Source organism: Tenrec ecaudatus, chromosome 8 (genome assembly GCF_050624435.1).
Source record: "Tenrec ecaudatus isolate mTenEca1 chromosome 8, mTenEca1.hap1, whole genome shotgun sequence".
Classification (NCBI taxonomy): domain Eukaryota; kingdom Metazoa; phylum Chordata; class Mammalia; order Afrosoricida; family Tenrecidae; genus Tenrec; species Tenrec ecaudatus.
In genome coordinates this window covers 49,060,541-49,079,349 of record NC_134537.1, presented here as the reverse complement: position 1 = coordinate 49,079,349, position 18,809 = coordinate 49,060,541, and the positions used below count along the sequence as shown (strand labels likewise).

Below are 18,809 nucleotides of genomic sequence, written 5' to 3'. Positions count from 1 at the left end.
TCTGCTGATGTGATTTACTCATATTTAGTAACTCATGGGAACACATTTAAGGAGCATGTAAACTATTAATTTTACTGGGTTGATATTCTGAATATTAAGTTTTTAATTTAATACAGAAAGGATGCTAAATATGTTAAATGAGAAAATTTAATTGTCTTAAATTATACAACATGTCTGGTAGAGAGATTAAAAATAAGTTAGACTATAATAATAAAAAGTGGTTTATTACTATCCATCTTCACAGATTTAAAATTATTTTAATGTTACAAAATACACCTTTATATAGTGACTTACATTACATTTAAATTCTAAATTTTAGAGTTTTCATATTAGATGTACATTTATTGCTATATTCTAACACTATTTTTCAACAACATCACAATTCAAAAGCAACAATTATTTGTTTTTTTCGTATTCATTTGCCAGGTTTACAATAGGTATGGAGTGACTAAAAATACCATGGTTTGGGTCAGATGCATTCTAATCTTAAAGCGCTTTTTCCTTTTTTAAATCATTTTATTTGGGGCTCTTACACCTCTTAGAACATTCCATACATCCATTGTATCAAGCGTATTTGTACACATGATGCCATCATCATTTTCTAAACATTTACTCCCTATTTGAGCCTTTGAGCCTGCTCCCCCTTTTTTTACCTCCCTCCCCCCACAGATGAGTTTTGAGTCTCTGCTCCAATCCCGTTCGCTCTCCACAATATAGGTTGTGTGTGTGTGTGTGTGTGTGTGTGGTGTGTGTGTGTGTGTGTGTGTGTGGTGTGTGTGTGTGGTGTGTGTGTGTGTGTGTGTGTGTGGTGTGTGTGTGTGTGTGTGTGTGTGGTGTGTGTGTGTGTGTGTGTGATGTGTGTGTGTGTGTGTGTGTGTGTGGTGTGTGTGTGTGTGGTGTGTGTGTGTATGTGTGTGTGTGTGTGTGTGTGTGTGTGTGGTGTTTTGTGCCTTCTGGTGCTCATTACCTGATTCTGTCGACACCGCATGATCGCACAGGCTCGTGTGCTTCTTCCATGTGAGTTGTTGATTCTCTGCTAGATGGCCGCTTGTTTAACATCAAGCTGTTAAGACCGCAAACACTATATCTTTTGATAGCTAGGCACCATTAACTTTCTTCACCACATTTGCTGATGCACCCATTTTGTTTTCAGCGATCTTGTCCGAAGGGTTAGCATCACAGAATGCCAGGCTGTTAAAATAAAGTCTTCTTGTGTGGAGGGAGGGCTTGAGTAGAGGCCCAAAGTTCATCCACTTCCTCAATGTATTCTCATATAAATATATGTACATAGGCCAATACCTCTATTTTTATGAATTAATATATTTACATAAATGTAAACCTGTGTTCATACCTCTATTCATAGCTTTGTTTCCTAGATTTCTCCTGTATCATTTTACTTTCCTCCTGCCCCACCATCACACTTGCAGTTATTCTGCCTGTAATTCTTCTCAGCTAGATTGCTCTTGCTCCAACACCCGTGGGATTTCTACATCCTCCTCCTTGAGGCTTTTACATTCCCTAGCTGTCCCCTGTCTATTGTGTTTGATCACCCTCCTTGCTCTGCCTCCTCCTTTCCCCAGTCCCTCAAGAACTCTAGGTCCCATCACTTTCTCCTTGGGCTTGCTTCCCATGCCTATGGCAAAGCAACAACAATAGAGACAAAACAAAAAGAAAACAAAAGATTGAAGAAAAAGAGAAAATAAAATACAAAAAGGAAAAGCATACATAATTCTAGGTCTGTCTGCTGACTTTTATGATTATCGTCCCACCAGTTCTGTGGGGTTCCAGAACTGCTCCCACAACCCCCACCCTAGCCTGAAGTCTATTTTGAGGGTTGCTAGGGTTTTTCTTTTGTTTTGTTTGGGGGTGGGGTGGGGTAGGGGTTGGCTTGGCTTTTCTCTTGTTGCTGATCTGTTATGTCCCTTCTTGTGTGACCCCACTGTGGGGTTTGTGAGACCAGACACACTCCCTGCCATGTGTCCTTGGTACTGTCCTCTGTCGCAGTGTGCTCCTGTGAGGGGACAACATGCCTTGAGTTGGTGTCAGCCCTACAGTCCTCTCTGTGCCTTAGCAGCTCTGTGCAGGCACATCATCCTCAGGACCTGGTTTGCCAGTGTGGGGTCTAGTCCCTCACTCTCTTCTTCTTTATTGTTTTGTTTCTGTATGGTCGTAGCAGGCCAGCCCCTCTCCCCAACCTACACTAAACACATTAAAGTGCTGTTTAACACTTTCAATAATTTTTTTTGCAGCAGAGTATCCTAAATGCAATACCTTATTTGATTTCCTGAAAGCTGTTTCCCATGGTCATTAATGGTAGATCCAAGTAAAATGAAATCCTGGACAATTTCAGTATCTTCTCTATTTATTCTGATATAGTTTGTTGGTCCAAATGTATGGATTTTTATTTTGGTTACACTGAGTTGCAATCCATACTCAGTAAGTGCTTCATGCCCATTTACTGTCATCAAACAAGATTCTATCATCTGCATCCTGCAGGTTGGTGTTGAGTCTTCCTCTCACCTTGGGGTTCTTCATATAGCCCAGGTTTTTAATATTTTCTTAGCATGCACATTGACACCCCAAATGAACGCTACTCTCATCATTTTCAAGGCACAGTGACCTTATATGTCAGGCTTTGTTCTTTAGAGAAGCAAAACCAGTGGCTCTTGTATGTAAATAGAAAGAGATTATAAATTGCTCATAGTATTGTTAAACTGAAAGGGTTATGCCTGCTTAGAGTCTGTGGGTCAAAAGTAAACTGAGACTTCTCCTGACTCTTGTAGTTACAGAGGCTGGCAAATAGGGAGCCAAACAATGTAACACGAAGACCCTAGACTGGTGGATGTCGAGATGAATGAATCTGGAATAAGCCAATGAATCAAATATCTGAAGCTCACTGATGGCTCCTGGCATCCACATACTGTCAATTTATAAGAAGAGTAGGCTACACCCTAAATAAAACTCCCTCAATCATACCAAGACTATGACAAGATCAAGGAGGTCAATACTCCCCACAAATAATTGGCAGAATCACACAAGATTGCTTCATGGATCTATCAGACTGTATTAGATAATATAATGGGAGAATCTTGGCAATTCACGTTCACATACAATCTAACTACCACACCTTATCAAATAAAGAAGACCTCGTACTACATATCTTTATGGAAGAACTAAGTTTCAACTCTCTACTAAAGAGTGCTTAGTGGGTTCTGTTGCCTCGTGGCTAGCAGTCCAACATACAGCACATTACTCCACGCTAATACACGCTTTCCTAACTTTAAGCCGCACATTGCTGGATAACTTCCTAGCACACTTCGACGCATAGCTGCCGTATGTACAACAGAACTGAATATTGCAGTTGCCACAACTGTCTTCTGACTGAGCCACATGTCGCAGCCACTGCGTCAAGCTATCATCTCCAAGGGCCTTCTCTTTTTCATGGTGTCTCTACGCTATCTATTAGGATGTGTTTGTCCAGGGACAGCTCGCTCCTGGTAACATGTCCAAAGTACATGAGTGGCTTTCAGATTTTGGGTGGGATACACTCAAGGTCCTTTTTTTGCTCACTGTGGTAGTCACCTAATTAGGTGTCAATTTAAGGATCAAGAGTGTAGGGGTGGAGTCTAGGCTGTCAATCTGGAGATAGCCAATGAGACTTCTGTGTGGGCATGGCCTTCTTCTGAGAATTCTGGGAAATCTAGTACTTCCTTCATGGAGGCAGGAGACACTGTCTCTCTCAGTTCGCTCCCTTGGAGACTCTCTACTGACAAGGTGGGCATCCTACGAGGCGTCCCTGAGGAGATGCCACATGGACCTACCCTGAGAAGGCTGGGGAGCTGGAATGACCACGTGGAGACCTGCTCGCATTGAGATGCTTCTACTACCACTGACTTTGCAGTCACTGGCTTGTGATCGTCCTGCATTTGGCATCTTTGCACGTGTTTCGTGAGTATGAAGAGGACTTTATGAATTGATATCAGACATATGGGCTAATAGCAGACTTATGATTTTGGACTGGACTGGGTTGCTCTTGTACATAAATATCTTTCCTATACACATATGTATGTCCATGGATTTGTTTCTCTAGTCTACCCAGACTAACACTCTCACATGTACTTGTTTTAATTTTTGTCCAGTTCAACCTGAACTTACATATGAAACCCTTCCATATTTGGCCCCCACCCTAGTTTTAGCTGCTGATATTCAGCTTCTCCATCCTCTCTTTCCACAATTGTAGTCAATTTTCTTTCTTTGTATTCTATCTGTATGAGTTCATGTGTATTATGCATTTTAGGTTTTCTTGGTGAAAAAATCATTAGTCTGAAAAAATTCTATCATGTGCTTTCCAGTTTAATTTCTATAACCAATACCATATTTTCCAAATACCGTACTTTGTCTGTTTCAATTTTTTGCATTCCATTAATCAATAATTATCAATGCATCTTGAGTGCATGTTTGATCAATTTCGGACTGAAGATGCTAGTAAAATTCTTCAATTCATGGATCACTAATCATAGTTGTGTCCGTTGGATTTCCTTGCATGCAGGTAAACAGGATCCTATCGCCGACAACTCTGTACATTAAAAGAGATCAGAATGCTCTTATAAATGAGGCATGCACTGCCATTCCTCTTGAATCTGTCATTCCTTAAATAATAAACTGGATGCTTTTCTGATTCATAATTGCCAATACCAACTCATTTCAGCCTAAGGTAATGATTCTTTATGTGTTTGATTTTTGACAATTCCAGATATCCTAGATACAAACTGTATACATTTCACGTTCCAACTATTAACTAACATTTAGAGCTCTTTCTTCTCATGTTGAGTCTTGTCAGCAGCCAGGGAAGCCCAGAGGTTTTACTCCTACATGTTTACTGCATCCATGTCGTCATGGCCCACTGTCCTTTGGGGCCTTATTTCTTCCGCTGTATTGTATTTTGCGTCCCTTCTGACCTGAGAGTCTTGTCTTCCGGCATTCTCTCCGATGGTGCTCTGCTTCTTCTCATGACGTTTGCAGAATCTGACTGTGTTTTCATGCTCCGCCCAGGGTTTTCAGTGACCAATTTCTCTGCAGTGGACAGCCTGTTTCCTCTTCCCAGTCTGTTCTAAGTCTGGCAGCTCCACAGAAATGTGTTCATTTGGGATGATCCTGAGGGCATTTGAAATACCAGTGGCATAGCTTCCAGCCCCAAAGCAACACACACGCCATTCGAGTACGACAAACTGACAGACAAATGGCTAAACCACATAGTTTCCGCCCCCACACCCTCACCCCCTGTGGAAAATAACTGTCCAGGACACACAGAAGCATTTCTAAGTGTTCAGAAATTCCCCTTCTTTTCAGTGTTATCAATACTTCCCTGTGTTCCCCACAGTGGAGTTCCTTTCTAATTAAATAAAACATGGAGAAATGTCTTTTGATTATTTTCAACTTTTGGCCAAACTGCAGTTGCTATCAGCGGGGATGCCCTTGGTCCCAGGTCCTCTTCTGAGACTGACTTGAATTCCTCGTGCTTCCCTGTTACTATTTTGAAATATCATATGCAAAATGTTCCTGTCATTATTGATGTGATATAAATGTCATTATTAATGCAATATTACTACGGTTTCATACTTTCTCCCTTCTGTTACGTCATTTTTATCGAGAGGGGACATTAACGTGGATCTCCTCCAGTGATGGCCACGGAAGCTGTCATTTCCGTTTCTTAGCAAACACCAGTGAGCCCCTGTAGCGTGTTTGCAAACCTTTCTGCTGATGCTCTCTCTGCAGCCTTGTTTTCCATGACAGCTCCTGGGACAGCGTGGTCGGCTTCCTCCAGTTCCTCTGGTTTGGGTTAGATGCTTCCTCCTGAAATGATTGAACACAGGCAGCTCTCTGCTATAGTGACTCTGGATTCCTTCCACCATTAATATTTCTTTCGTAGTATAATGATTTGTCCATATCGCAAGCCGTGGCTTGAATTTTTCTTTGATTTTTCAGTTTCCAAAATGCTGAGTGCTTTTTCTAACTCTTATCTTTCTTCCACTTTTATAACGTCTTACACTGGGTTTTCTAACTCCTTGTCTTTGTGCATTTCATTATAATACTTTACTTGATCTTCCTGACCCACTCTTTGAAATCGCTTATGCAGTTTTTACACAATCATTGCTTCCAATCACTTTCATATCTCCATTATCTAGAATAAATTTTGCAAACTCTTTGGGTAAGCATGTTGGCCTTTTATGTCTTTACTGCATTTTAAATTACCCTTGATTTAATCTAGTATGATGTCCTAGTATTATTCCACAACATATAATGTCTTTGTTCATCACTGTTCAACATGTAAAATCTATTTTATATAGTCTTTAAATTGATGCAGGATGTGCTCAAGGTTATATTTTGGTTACTATGCAATTGTTTTAATTTATTTCAGCTTCCACTTGAACTTACAGATGGAAAAATGGTTTTTAAGGGTTGGCCCCGTGTCTTGTTTGGGCTGGTGATAGTGAGCTTCTCCATTATGCTTTCCTACTGATCCATCCATTTGTCTTCTAGTTGGTGAAATCTATGTGTATAGCACTGTTTGGGTTGATGGAAAAGATATTTTCAATGAAGAACTTTTTGGTCCTCCAAAATTCTACCATGGAATCACCAGTTTTGTTGCTGTCACCGGGCCATATTTTTAACTACAGATGGTGCCCACACTGGAGCCCTGCCGGTGGAGTGGTTTATGCATGGGGCTGCTAACAGCAAGGTCAGCAATTCAAAACTGCCAGCTGCTGAGAGGGAGGAAGATGAGGCTTTCTCAGCCTATCGAGAACTATAGCCTCAGTCACTGACCAAGGGCAAATCTGTGTTGTTCTGCAAGGACATCGTGAGTCAGAACTGGCTCTATGGCAGATACAGTGGGGTTTTTTTGGTTGTTGTTTTGTTTAGTTTTTAATCTTCCCAATTGTCCAAGCTTCCACCATTCATGTTCGAATTGCCAGTAATTATCCAGGTATCTTAATTGTATATTTCAATTTCAGACTGAAGAACTTTGTAAAAATCTTCAAGTCCCTTATCAGTGGGTTTCCTGGTTTATTCATTAAGTGAATGAATAGTTGTGTTAACCAGTCTTCCTTTTAAGCCTACAGCTGTTATCTGTGATAGTTGGGCTTTATTTTTACCTGGCTGGGCGAGGCTTTATCCCTAATGAGATCTGAAATAGAGTAGCGAACCCCGTGATGTGATATTCTGTGAAGAAGCCAAGCAGTGGTCAGAATAGGCGGCAGGGCAGCCTCCTTAAGTGGGTCATAGCCCTGATTCAATTGAGGGACCGTTTCATTTAGGGTGTTGTCTATTCTTGTACAGATGAATACTGTGGAAAAGCGAGCTCATTCCTGCTGGATTGAGAGCCTGCACATGTTCTACCAACTTCCTGCCATTTCACCTGGCCATCCCAGGAGCCGTTAGCAGTCTGCACACCTTGGATTCATTCAGCTCTTCGACGAGCATCCTCTAGTCCTCCTGATCTATCTTCCTGCTCGCTGGTCTCTTTGCCTGTGCACCGGCACAGGTGAGAGGAGCCCTCTGTCTTACAACCGGAAGACCAGACTTCCCTGGGCTGGACTTACCTGTTTCGACAACTGTGTAAAACATTTCTTGATATAAATACAAATATCAGTGTGGCTATTTTGTTTTCTCTGGAGGACCCTGCCTAACAAATTATCTTGTAATTGACAGTGTGTTACTTTGAATAGATCTTTATATGTTCTTTATGAAAATGAATATGATGGTATTCCTCTTCAATTTGCTGTTTCATTCTACTGTCTGATTCAAAATGGCTAATCCAAGACCTTTTAAGCTCACTCCCTTAACTCACTGCCATTGAGTCGATTCAGACATCTCACACAAAGGTGCCAAAGACAACACTCTTTATGCTTGCCGTTTCATTTTTCAATGGCTAGTATTTTCCTGGATTTGTGCTTAGTGTATCCCACATACTGTCAATGGACATTTGCGTTTATGTCTTTTCATTTAGAGTAGTGTTATGTTACATCAGCAAATGCAGACCCCACCATTGTGCTGCCCTTATGTCACTAGGACAATTCAACTTGGAGGAGGCAGTTCTTTCACAGTTTTCAGTTCCATCCAACCTCAGCAGCAGGCCTTCTAACGCTCTACCAGACCACGTATAACTGCTATTAATAAAGTCATCAATGACCAGTTTTTCCAGAACTGGTCTGCCAAGTCCTCCTCCCTCCTCTGTCTTAGTCTGGCACTTCTACTGAAACCTATTCACCATGGCTACCCTCTAGTATTGAAATACATGTTGACGTAGTTAGTTTATTGTGCCAACCTGGCCAATAAACACATGTGGGATTAAATGAAGGGATTAATTGTCTCTCGCTGTTTGATCATGGGACCAGTGTGCGGCTGCCTTGCTTATTCTTTGCCTCAATTTACAAGCTACACTACCTGTGGGACACCTAACTTGTGAACTGTGTCAGTGTAACTTGAGGTTCCTTCAAGACCTGCTTTCCCACACCATTGGAATGTGCATCTCCTGAGCTGGGGACTATCAGACCCTGTCATCTGGCTGACTGTTGGTGACCTGCCTTGCTGTGTTCTGCCTGTGCCCAGATAGCCTTAATTTTTCTACAGAGGACTACCTGGCGGCCCTCAAGACTTGAAAGACTGCCAGTGTCTCACAACTGTCTCATGGGAGTGAGCTGCACTGAGCCATTTGTACTACTTTATAATTTAATTAACTGTTTATTCACATTATGTATCTACCTGTATAAATTATATATATATATAATTATTAGCATTCCGATTTTGTTTCTCTAGAGAACCCTGTCTAACACACTGTGGCATGGCTTCTAGGATTATAGCTATTTTCCAGGCATCACGGTATGAGAAACTAATGGATAATTGATTGAAAACATACTAGGCACCATACGGGGGCCACATAGTTATGAGTCATGCCTTGTACATCTCTCCCTGACTGCCTTGGCCAGAAGACCCAAGACCATCTCGTAACCCTTCTAATGTAATGACATGTGTGTTCTAATTGTAATCCCATTCCTGCTTCTGTAGCCTAAACTCGAATTGTATCGTATTTATCTTCTGTCAGTCATGCTTTTGTGAACAGTTTCCTTTGCTCTCCCTACCCTAAATGCCCTCTTTATCTTGTTTCTTGTATGTGAATTCTTGGATGCCCTTTCAACCTCGTGTTGTGGCCTTCCTCATGCAGAAGATGTGCTTGTGTCTTTGTGTTTCCATTGTCCCTTTTAAGACTTAATAAATATTGTATTGAATATATAAAATAAGAAAGATTGAAAATCAACCATAGATGGGATAAAGGACTGACTTATCCATCACCATGGGGAAAGATAACTGTAGAGAAAGTGGAATGCTTTGATGCCTGATACCTGATCCCTTCGACACCTTGTGATCTCACAGACTGGTGTGCTTCTTCCATGTGGGCTTTGTTGTTTCTCAGCTAGATGGCCGCTTGTTTATCTTCAGGTCTTTAAGACCTCAGATGCTATATCTTTTGATAGCCAGGCACCATTAACTTTCTTCACCACATTTGCTTGTGCATACGTTGTCTTCAGTGATCATGCCAGGTAGCTGAGCATCTCAGACTGCTGAATTGTTAGAACAAAGTGTTCTTGTGTTGAGGGAGTACTTGAGTAGGGGCTCACTGTCCATCTGTTTCCTTAATACTAAACCTATAAATATATGTACATAGATATATATCTCTGTCATCGTATATAAATATATATTTACATCTGTGTATGCCTGTATTTAGATCTCTATAGCTGCCCTTTGCCTCCTAGTTCTTTCCTCTATTTCTTTGTACTGTCCTCTTGTTCCACTATCATGTTCCGCCTTCATTTGGGTTTCAGGAATTCTTCTTGGTTATATTGCCCTTGATCAGCTCTGCCAGACCTTTTACACCCTTCCTGCCACTGATTTTGGATCACTTATTGTTCCCTTGTCCCTAGGTTTGTTAACCCCCACTTCCTTTCTCCCACCTCCCCCTCTCTCATGTCCTCCCAGAACTGTGATCCCGTTGTTATCTCTTCCGGCTTGTTTATCCTGCTATCCCTTCCAGGTAGACATTCACCAATATGCACCAACATAAGTCCGAGGACAATGAAGCAACAACAAGAAATAAAACAATAGCTACCACAGACCCTATAAATAGTTCAGGGTCTACTTGTTGTCCTTTATGAGTGCTTTCCAGTTGAGTCTGATGGGGTTCCATGCCTTGGCCCCACATCTATCCCTGGAGACTTCAGTGTTCTGCTCTCTCTGCTGCAGGTCCCCAGTGGCTGGCTTTGGTGTAGTGGGCTCAGGGCGGTAAGTCATGGTATTTTCAATCACTTCATATACACATGAAAGTTGGATAATAAGCGAACGTCCCCGCTCATGCAAACAATGCACACAACCTATCTGGGAAGATCACAGGCATGCCACTGGAGACTGACAACACCCTGGAGTCCCCAGAATCTCTGCGCTCCCAGAGGGATGGAACTGCTGTGGTTCTACAGGCTCATCGTGCCAAGAAGGAAGCTGCCTAGAAGGTGGATGCTCCTACAGCTGCTGCCTCTTAGACATGAGCAAATGATTCAGAAGCCAAATTACCCCTCCTGGATTTCAGGTCAAGGTTGAAGACCCCATAATATGTCAAATGGACCTCAACATCACAAACCAAAAATTATGACTTAATACGTCGTTTTGTATCAAAAGGTCAATTATGAAGCATCTAGAATTTTTAAATTTATACAAAGATATTCTTTGGGTTCTGCCATAGCCCAGATAATATTAACCTTTTTACCTTTTTTTTTCTATTGTGGGGCTATTTGATGTATCTAGGTCTTAAGTTTCTCAATAAAGGGGGGGAAATCCTCCATTTAAAAAAAATTGGATAATGAATTAGGAAGAATGCATGTGACTATAGGCCTACGGAGAATGTTGAATGTATGGACTGCTGGAACCAATCTGTCTTGAAGGAGGCTCAAAAGAACGCCCCCTAGAAGGGAGGCTGTAGAGGTTTTTGTCTCAAGTTCTTTGAACATAGTGTGAGTGTCTATCAATCAGGCCTGGGCACTGGACATCGTGCTTGGCGGAGCAGACAAAAACTCTCTGCCCTGGAGTTATGCTGACTCACAATGATGCAGTAGGACAACATAAAGCTGCCCGTGTTGCTTTCCCAGACAGTAATTGTTTCTGGGGTGTAAGACGCCTCATCGATAGCAGACAGTTTTAGAAAAATATGTATTGAGATGGATTAACACAATGGGCTCAAAACTCACAATTGAGAAGATGGCGCAGTGCCGAGCAATGCTTCGTTCTGTTGGACATAAGGGTGCGATCGATGAGTTAGTGCGGACGCTAAGCCGTCCAACATCAACAGCACCGTTTCCTAATCACGTGGCGCATTTGTTCACAGAGAAATCCCTTGCAAACGAGACTGACAGGAACATGCCTCTTTTCTGGACAGAAGAGAAACAGTCAAAGGAAGTCCAGCATCTTTCTGCTTTTTCACTTTTAGAGAGAAAATGTTCATTGTGTTCTGGTGGAGTTCAGCCTATATTTCAGTCACCTCTTGTCTGTCACTTAGCTCCAAACATTATGAAATTGAAATAACATGAATTTGCTTGTTTACATTTTGAATCTCAGCATGCAGGAACAGTAAGGCAAGATTGAATCATTTTTGCTGTTCCTCAAAGTCTCACTGACCCTGAGCACATAAAATGATTCTTTGGCTAGAGATTACTCCAGAAGAGGGAATATGCATATCTCCATGGTGTCATGATGTTGTACAGAGGATCACTATAAATCGGGAACGAATTTGATGACACCTGTAGTTTAAGTGAAACTCTGTGAAAAACCATACCCTTGTATTTCATTCTGGTGTTAGGGTTTTGTTTGGATTTGCTTTTTTGTTGCTACTTAATTTTTATTGGAATTCATGTTTGCAGGAATTAATCATTGAGATACAGAAATGGAATAACTGTGAATATAAGACCTTGGCCTGAACTGCAATGAGGAGTGTTTTCTTGATTGGAGCATACAATAAGCCCAGTTTTCCAAATCGCTGGAATCATTTTCCATTTCAGTTGTTACAATTTTCCAAATGGTTGAATTTAAAGGAGATTTCACTCAGAATTGATAACAATTTTAATGCTTTTGATAACAGTTGACCTTCCAACTTTGGGAATATGTTTTATTTCTTGGAAAGTATTACTGAATGCTGATTTCATTTACTGAATGGCAACAACAACAACAAAAAGCTGATGTCCTGATCTTATTGGATTACTAATAAAATGTTCAGATTAATACATTCAACATGAGGAAAGTTCACTTTATTATTGTCTTTAGGAGCTCAAATTACAGTGCTTTGTTCTTCCTGGGACAACTGAAAGACACCTTTTCAATTTTTTTATTTATTTAAATAAAGGTATTCCTTTGTTTATTTAAATTTGGGTTACCTCATCGGAGCCTTTTCTATTTATTAGCAATGTCTTTATTTATTGCAATTGTTTTCCTGTACTGTATAGTTTAAGCAGAATATTCATGATATGTGGTATCAGATTTGCAACCAGTTGTAGTTTCTTTATTTTCCCTGTATGGCAATAAGGAAATTGTTTCAAACATAACCTCATTTAAGTTTTACTACTATAAAACAGAGTTAAAATGTTAAGAGGACATTTCCAAAGCCAAGAAGTATTCTGTACATTTTAGACAACTAACCTGGTATTTGTCTGGTGTCATCGAAATGTCAACTATTTTCTATCAACCTAACCTCATGGAAGTAGACGTTTGGTCTCATTACTAGGTACAATTGTACTAACATACTATGCATAGTTCTGTATGAACATTATTAGTTAAGTAGAGGCAGTGGTGTGAATTTTTCACTTTGACAGTGCAAATGTATAGAAAAGTACAAATATAAAATCTCCACTATTGGAAATGTCAAATTATGAAAGCTGATGTGAATTATCTCATTACATGTTTCCACCAACTTTCAGAGACCACGGTAAAAGGCAAAAAGAGAATACATGGAATGCAAAGAACCCAATCTTTCAGGAACGAAAGGTCAGGCAGTTAGCTAGCAACCACAAAATTATAATTTAACATGCTATTACTTTCTGAAATTCAGTCTAAAATGGTGCTGCCCATTTCCTTATTTCTTACCCAGTGCTTTTCTAGAAGCAGATGGCTGCAGATATGTGTGAGAGATAGCTAAGCTACAAGCAGTAGTTGGGATCAGTCTACTTTCCACACAGAGGGTGGAATAGGACTGTTACCTACAGACACACTTAGCACTTGAGAGACCATGATGCCTTCAGGCGTTTTATTGGCATGGAATACGGGACAGTGCATTAAAGCCGGTCCAGTATTTCTCCCCAGGTCCTTTGAGGGCACACAGAAGATCATTTTAATGCCAGTGACTTGTGGGTACCAAACCTTAGGAATCCTGAGAACTGAGTAACATATTTTATGTGAGTGGTATTTGCTCACTAATGTGTTCTTCATGAAATTATTAATATTTGAGATCTTATAACTCATTTATCCATCCTTATAGCCTTATTATTTACCACATGCCTAGCACACAAGCAGAAAATCACAGTATTTGTTAAATAAGTATGCAGGTGTGTTAGTCTGGGTAAACTAGAGAAACAAAACCACACAAACTCACACACACACACACACACACACACACACATATATATATACATATATATGAGAGAGTTTTATATATGAGTTTTGTACATTCAAAAAGTATCCCTACCCAGTCCAGTACAAGCCCATAAGTCCGACTTAGCCCATATGACCGACACCGATCTACAATGTCCCCCCTCAAACTCAGAAAACACAATGATGCCGAATGCAGGACCATCACAGGGCAGTGGTAGAAAGTCTGTGTATCCAGTGGTGGTGTAAGCATCTCAGCAGTGGCAGGGATGTATCAGGGTAAGTCCATGTGGCTTCTCCTCAGGGATGTCTCACAAGAAGTGAGCCTTGCCAGTTAAGGCAGCTGCACACTGATCCTGCCATCAGAGAGCAAGAGACCCAAGAACTAGAAAGGCGAGGCTCACTGAGCCATTTACCTCTCTGCCCTTCAATTAACCCCACATGTCTTTATTGGGCAGGTTGGCACAATAAACCTTAACTATCTCTAAGTGGTTACTTTCTCTTCCTTACTTTTATAAGACAGCCTGTTAGATCTTATTCCACTGTGAGAATTGAAGTAAAATAAAATAAATGTTTTGAAAATTTCCAAACTTAAATGACAATACTTAAAAAAAGTAAATTCATCATATTTCCCTGAAGAAGTGACCATGTGGTAGGAACATTTTTAGGTTGTCCAGATCTAACAAGAACACCATTGATTTATTCCTCTACTCTTACACAGCTTAGAGCAAACCAGTTATATTATTAGGATGATTGATATTTACCATATGAAGGTTGGATCATGGCCAAAAACATGGGTCCTGTATTAATTGACCCTTTTTAGTTCCCTGACCATCCCATCTCTTAGGAAACCTAAACTGGGATAAAATTTTTTTTAAATATTTGCAAGCTTAATATTGCCATTGGTACCATCAAATCCGTTTTGACTAACAGCTACCAGATGTACAACAGAAAGAAACACTGCTGGTCTTGCTCCAGCCTAATGGCTGGTCCCGTGTCTCAGTCCTTTGTTGTAGCCACTGTGTCGATCCATCTTATCGGAGGTCTTCCTTTTCTTTGCACTCACCCTAATTTATGAAGGATGATGTCCTTCTTCCAGCACTGGTCTCTGTAATACATGTGAATAAATATATATGAATAAGTATCACCATCGGTGCTTCTCAGAAGCACTCTTGGAAGCTATATTTCTTCCAAGATAGATTTGTTTCTTCATTTGGCAGTCCATGATACTTCCAATATTTTTCACCAGAACCACAATTCAAATGCATTTGTTCTTCTTCGGTCTTCCCAATCCAATGTCTCATACGCATGTGAGGCAAATGGGTCATTGCTCGGGTCAGGGGAACCTTAGTGTTCAAGAACCTTCCTTGACTTCCCATACTTTCAAGAGGTCTTGTGCAGCAGATTCACATAATGCAATGTGTTTCTTGATCTCTTGACTGCTGCTTCCATGAGCATCAATTGACAATTTTTCTTTGTTTACCATAATGTTCTTCATTGGACAGTTATAAGGATTTCTATTTTCTTTATATTGAGCTATAATACATATTGAAGGCTGCAGTTCTTGATCTTCATGACAAGTACTTCAAATCTTCCTCACTTGCAGCAAGCAATGTAATATGACTTACATAGCACAGGTTGATAATAAGTCTTCTACTAATTTTGATTCTGAATTGTTCTTCATATAATCCAGCTTCTCTGATCAGTTGCTCAGTATACAGATTGAATAAGTATGATGAGAGGGCACAATTTAGATGCACACTTTTCTTGATTTTAAATCATGTAGTATAGTATTTCATTGTTCTGTTCACACAACTGTCTCTTAATCTAGGTGCAGGTCCTGAATTATCACATTAATGTGTTCTGATATTCAAATTCTTCTCCAGGCTACCCATAGTATGCTATGATCCATACAGTTGGATGCCTTTGCATCACCAAAAAAACAGAACTAAATATCTTTCTGCTATTGTCTGCTTTGAGCCAAGATCCCTCTGACATCAATAATTATGTCCCTTGTTCCACATCTTCTTCTGAATCTGGTCTGAACCTCTGGCAGCTCCCTGTCAAGGTACTACTGCAACCATTGTTGGAAGATCTTCAATACATTTACTTCCATCTATAATTAATTTTGTTTTATAAATTGGAATAGGATAAATATGGATCTCTTCAAGTCAATTTGCCTAGTACCTGTCTTCCAATTTTCTTGATATAGGAGATTGACTGAGTTGTTTTCAGTGCTTCATCATCGTGTTGAAATACTGCAGGTGGTAATCCATAAATTCCTGAACCCTTGTTTTTGACTAATTCCTTCAGTACAGCTTGCGCGTGGTTCTTCAGGATCACAGGTTCTTGCTCATACTAGTATTTTATTTCTTGAAGTAGTTAAATACAGATTAGTTCTTTTTGGTCCAGTGACTCTGTGTACTCTTTCCCTCTTCTTTTTATGCTTTCTGCATCGCTCACTATTTTGTCCACAGAACATGTTTAACATATGCTGAGCATGTTCTTCCATTTTGGTTTGCTGATCTAGGTCTTTGCACATTTCATTATAGTATCAGAATCCGTCTTCCCGCGCTTTTATCTGCACCTTTCTGTCAGCTCTGTCACTTCATCATTTCTTCCATCTGCCCTAGTTACTTGGATTAAGGGCTAGTGCCGACATCTACTCTGACATCCACTTTGGTCTATTATGTCTCCCCTATGTTAATGGTCTTTTGCTTTCTTCATGTTTGGTATTCTTGATGTCATACAACAGTTCATTTGATCTTCTGTCAGTGTTCAAACACAGATCTGTTCAAACATGAAACATCAAATTTATTTTGAGATGTAATTGAAATTCAAATTGGATATACTCAATGTCTTATGTTGGCTTTTGTGGACTTGTTTGAATTTTCTTCACCTCCAACCTGAACTTACACATGAGAAAATGATGATTTGTTCCACAATCAGTCCCCAGCCTTGTTTTAGCTGCTTTGGAGCTTCGCTATGACCCAGATGTAGTCCATTTGACTGCTACACATTCTATCTGAAGAGACCCAGGTGTGCAGGCACAGTTTTGTTTCAGAAAAAGGGTATTTTTGAAGAAAAAAAATCATTAGTCTTTCAAAATTCAATCATGTCATCTCCAGCTTCTTTTCTATCATCAAGGATCTATTTTCCAACTACTGCTTCTTCCTCTCTGTTTCTAATTTTTTTCGTTCTAATCTTGTGCAATTATCAATGCATCTTGATTGCATTGTTCGATCCATGTTACAGTGAAGACGTAAGTAAAAATCTTTCATTTCTGACTAGTTTGAGTGAGTTTTGCATAAATTTGAATAAAAGTTTTATTGACTGGATTTCCTTGTAGGCTAATAGGCATTTTCCTATAACAACCATCATTGTCATTCAAGCTAGGTCTTGAAATGTCTTCTCTGACCATGAATACAAAACCATTCTCTTTGAACCTAAAATTCCTTGTAGAGTGAACCATATGCTTTTCTGATTCAAAATAGACAACGCAGGCCATTTTAGCTCATTAGTGCCTAGGATATCAATCTTTTTATGTGTTCCATTTCATTTTCACACCTTACAGTTTTTCTATTTTCATACTTCACAAATTCAAAGTTCCTATTATTAACTATGTTCTCATCTGTTTCTTATCATTTTGAGTAATGCCTCATCAGCAAATTAAGGTTCCAAAGATTTTATTCTCAATGCTTTTGTCTATCCACATCATTATGGTTGGCTCCACTTTGAGAAAGCAGCTCTGCCTCAGACATCTTTTGAGCACCTTCCAACTGATGAGTTCATCTTTGGCACTATCTCTAACAATGTTCTGTTTCGGTATCTGCCAAAGTTTTGATTCTATCCATATGGTTTCCATTGGATAATTCATCTGAAGTGAACAACCTATTCCTTCTTCATAGTCTGTTCTTAGTCTGGAAGTTCTACCGGAAGCTGTTCATTTGGGGTGACACTGTTGTATTTGAAAAATCACTCGCATATCTTCCAACATCGCAGGGCCTTATGAGCCATCACTGTATGACAAATGTGGTGGGGCAAGCTTGGTAGGGTTTTGGAATGCATTCTCTTAAAAAAGTGGGTGGAGTAGTTGGGACAATCCAATCCATTTCTCTCACTTACTTAATTCCTAGGGTATCATTTTTTTGTTCTATTTAATTTTTTTCTTTGACAATAATAAAATCAGCTAGAAATTAATTTTTAAGTTAAATTTCTTCAATTATATACAGAAGAAAGAAAAAGTAAACTACAAGTACCAAGCACTTTTTAAAAGGGAATTTCAAAGTTATATTAAAGAACATTTTGATCACAAGTGTAGGTAGTGGGCTACAAGATGGGCAAGGTTTCGCCAACACCACAAGGGTCTCTGGCCCAGTGAGTGAACTATGATAGTAATACTTGCTACAAGTGAAAAAATAAAGAACATTTTGAATAAAATGATGAGCAGATGACCTCAGAATTTGTGTGATACAGCTAAAACAATTGCCAATAAAAGTTTGAAATATAAAAAATTGCATTACATAAAATAACTGCAGTAATAAAATGTATAAAGTTAAGCAGATGGATAAATACATAATTCAAAAGTAGCAATAACTAACACAAAGACAAGTACAATAAATAATTTAATAAAAGTACAAATAGAACTTAGAAGATAGAAAATAGGAAAGCAGAAATATCAATAAAAACAATAATTAAATAAAAAACACGAGCAAGTAAGCAAAAATAAAAGGAAGTAAGAACAATATGCAAAATTAGCAATTACTCGGGGAGCACACTCATCGAAAGATAGATAATTAGACTACATCTTCAAATTTTACTGGATTCACGCTTTGCGCATTCCAAGTACCTATCATTAGCAGAGTTTTGTAGCTGCTGGTCCCCACCTTGAGTGATGGCTCATCCACAAATGAAGAATTTGAAGGCACATCTCCCAGACGTCAAGAAACTCGGGTTCCCATTGTTGACTCTACCTGGCGAAGTGCATCTTCTTGGGTCATCTTTTGAGTGCCTGCAGCCTGAGGGGCTCACCCTCCAGCACTGTTCTCCATACTGCTCTGCTTCCATTCATTAGATCTTCCATATCTGACAGTGTTCTGAAGCTATTTATAAAACTATCCATAAGCTGT

At 39.7% G+C, this 18,809-nt stretch overlaps 1 non-coding gene across 1 annotated transcript; it reads left to right on the top strand.

The window, feature by feature from the left end:
- Nucleotides 1-17,939: 17,939 nt before the first annotated feature.
- On the top strand, nucleotides 17,940-18,092 carry LOC142455781 (small nucleolar RNA SNORA62/SNORA6 family). Its single transcript, XR_012785911.1, has one exon. It is a non-coding gene; the product is annotated as a small nucleolar RNA SNORA62/SNORA6 family (small nucleolar RNA).
- Nucleotides 18,093-18,809: the final 717 nt, after the last annotated feature.